The following is a 3,636-nucleotide window of genomic DNA, read 5'->3' on the forward strand; positions in this document are numbered from 1 at the left end:
GGAGAAACTAGGGCTAGCTATAGTTGGGAAGTTTTCCCACTCACTCTCGTCTACATTCCAAATTCAAAAAAGCTTAGGGTGTATGGGGCTAGTGGGCTCATTTACTTGGAAATACTTGAATGCTAAGCACATTTTACTTCAATTCCAAGATATGGCTGATTATGCTAAGGTCTTAAGCGGCCCTTATGGGAATCCAGTGTGGCTTATTGACATTCACCCGATGAGGGTGTTCAAGTTGTCTTCGGACTTTGACACGTTCTTCGAATCGTCGATCGTTGCCGTTTGGTACAATATCATGGGACTACCGGCTCACCTTTTTTAGGAATCGGCCCTCATGGCGATTGGCAAGCTACTAGGTAAGCCGTTACAAGCGGACCATGCCACATTCAATCAAACCCGGCTCTCTTTTGCTAGGATATGTGTTGAGATTGATATCTCCAACCCCCCGACGGAGGAGATCATGCTAAACATCCTAGGCAAAAAATCAAGACACAAAGTAGCTTGGGACCGTATCCCATTGTTTTGCGAGAATTGTAAGCATGTTCAGCATGTCATTGATGAGTGTCATGCGTTGGGAAGGAAGGGCCGTGTTGGAGGCAAGGATTACCGAACACCAATCAAGAAGTTCTATCCTAGCCACGACCACAAGATCATCCGTCGAGAATGGCGTCCGAAGGCGGCGATTAGGGTTGGCACCTCACCGAACATTGATCACACAAACAAGGAAAAAGATAGTGGCAACCAAGAGAAGAACAAGGAGGGCGCAATGGACGTCAATCCGTTGGCTCCTCGGGCGCCCATCGGGAGTTAACCAAGCATCAACGAGGACGGATTCCAATTGGTATCAAGGAAGAGGAAAGGCAAGGCACATAAGGGAGACATGCACTTGCGCAATGAATGTCTCATGTGGGCTCCCCAACCGAGAGAAGGAAGGCTACATTGAGGAACTTGATCCGGGAGGGATCGTTCATCGCGGGGGAATCCCTATTGTGGGCCTCAATTAAGTGACGGCCCTTGGATTTTGTGTTGTGAAGGCTGCACCATGTCAATTGTAATAGAATAGTGAAGAGTACATTGATAGGGAGGCCCTCATTGTACTCTATTTTGTTCTGGCGAGTCGTCACTTTTGGGCGGCTCGGTGATCTTGGTTGTCCGTTGCAGTTGTCCCTAGTAATGCATAGGTGTGGGTCCGCCTTAAATAAAATAAAAAACCATCTAGAGCGACGCAACCATTCGGCCCGAGAGGGCAAGAAACACCCAAAGGGTTCGGCCTCCGGACCTCTGCACCAAGATGATGCATCCCTCGGTGCAGAGAGGGAAAGCCACTCCGAATACCGAGGCACGCTTGTCTCTACACGAAACGACTCACAAGCCTCGGGGCACCTTTCCGCGGCAAAGGGGCGTAGTGGACGTACACCGAGAAACATTCTAAGTACCAATCAATACTACTCCCTTATGGCCGTAGAAGGTGACACGAAAATGGATCTACATGCCAATGCGGGTTCCGAAGCCGAGGGCGCCTCCAACACAAGGGGTGCACTTGGACATGGGAGGCACATGGAGGTCGCTCCAAGCCAAAGATGCAATGATAGGCAGATCATCCAATTTCAAGGGGTCCCCTCATGTTTTGGAACGTTAGGGGAATCACGAATGGGCCGACCCAAAACGTTTTAAAGAGAATAATAAAAATTAATAATATCAATTTCCTTGCTATTATGGAGCCACTTATCACCCCGAACCCGGATAGATTCTCAAGGGCTCTTGGGCTGGAATACAAAGGCTCTAACATGAATGGGAAAATCTGGATTTTTGCGGAGGGGGAGACAACTTTGAGAATGAGAGTAAAAGTTTCAGGTGCTACCCTCCGTTCCTGCGTTTTCAAAAATCAGCAACAATGGGAAAGACACGTGGAATGGGAGGCGGGCGCAAGCTCAAGTCCCACCGCAGAACGCAGAGGTGGGCTGACAAGTCATACAAGAAGTCTCACCTTGGAAACGAATGGAAAAAACCTTTCTCTGGATCGTCTCATGCTAAGGGCATTGTGCTGGAGAAGATAGGCATTGAAGCTAAGCAGCCTAACTTTGCCATTCGTAAATGTGCTAGAGTTCAGCTTATTAAGAACGGAAAGAAGATTGCTGCCTTCGTACATAACGATGATTGCTTAAACTACATCGAAGAAAATGTGGGACGAAGTATTGATTGCCGGATTCGGACGGAAGGGTCATGCTGTGGGAGATATTCCCTGCGTTAGATTTAAGGTGGTGAAAGTATCTGGCATTTCCCTCCTTGCCCTTTTCAAGGAGAAGAAGGAGAAGCCTAGATCTTAAGTGATTTTGCTGCTAGCAATAAGGGTGCTACCCCTAGCCATGGCAATCAAATGGAATCCCCCGGATCAGCCGTGGATAAAGCCTAACACGGATGGTTCCTTTAATGAAGCGAACGACAAAGCAGGGGCAGGAGGGATCATTCGAGACCACTTGGGTAAGATGCTCGTCGCCTTCAGCACGCCCCTCGAAGCACACTCGGCGTTAGAGGCGGAGCTCTTGGCCATGCTCCACGGTTTGAACATAGCCAAGGATCGGACTGCATACTACTCGGACCGCATACTACTCTTGGCTTTGTTACGGCACACCACTTTCGGGTGTGGCCACGCCTTGTAATTATCTCTTTTGGAAATATAGGGATGAGGGACCCACGAACCCTCCACCGTAAAGGTGTTTGATTAAAAAAAAAAAAGTGATTTTGCTGCTAATGTTTTTGATGAAATGCTTAATCTTGGATTTTCTCTCCTTTTTTTTTTTTCTTAAGTTTATGTCAAACTTCTATTTCGTTACATGTAAGAGTTCATGAACAAGTGTTCAGTGAATTTTGTTGGCTATTATTAGTTTCAAGTTCGATTGGATAATTCGGTGACCAGTATTTTAAGTAATTTAGATATATTCTTTTGTCTCATTTAGCTCATTTATATATACCTTTTGAGTTTTTACATTCTTTTCTATTAATTAAGTACAAAAAAACTTGGCTCTCCTTGTAAAAAAAAAACTTTGAGATTGAGAGTGACACGGAACAACTAAGTCTCTAGAGCTGACAATTAAGTCTTACAATGTGCACTTTGTTGCAATTATGGAGCCGCTTACAAGCCCCAACCCGGAGAAATTCTCTAGAGCTATGGGGCTAATTTTCAAAGGCTCAAATGCTAATGGAAAAATCTGGATTTTTGTCGAGGAGGGTGCAAACTTTGTTGTGGAAGATGATTCGGATCAGGTGCTACACTGCCGTCTCCTATCTCCGCCCCTAGAGAATCTCATCTCAACTTCGGCTATATACGCTAAGTGTTCGCGGGCGGATAGATATCACCTTTGGGATAAGATGAGAGAAATCTCGACCCTCACTGAGGGGACCCCTTGGATCGTCGGCGGGGACTTCAACACTATTTTATCCCCACATGAGAGAGTCGGGAGCGACACCAACCGACAAGCTGAGATGGTTGACTTCGCCGAGACAATTGAGGACTGCAGATTACTTGACCCGGGGTTCGACGGCTCGGCCTACACGTGGGCAAAGAATGGACTCCTGGAGAGGCTCGATAGAATTTTGGTGTAGGATCCTTGGCCTAAGGTGTTTGAGGCGACGAGA

The 3,636-nt window shown here is 46.8% G+C and overlaps 1 pseudogene; it reads left to right on the plus strand.

The window, feature by feature from the left end:
- Positions 1-1,827: 1,827 nt before the first annotated feature.
- On the plus strand, positions 1,828-2,434 carry LOC121761462 (annotated as a pseudogene).
- Positions 2,435-3,636: the final 1,202 nt, after the last annotated feature.

Source organism: Salvia splendens, chromosome 13 (assembly GCF_004379255.2).
Source record: "Salvia splendens isolate huo1 chromosome 13, SspV2, whole genome shotgun sequence".
NCBI classification, from domain to species: Eukaryota; Viridiplantae; Streptophyta; class Magnoliopsida; order Lamiales; family Lamiaceae; genus Salvia; species Salvia splendens.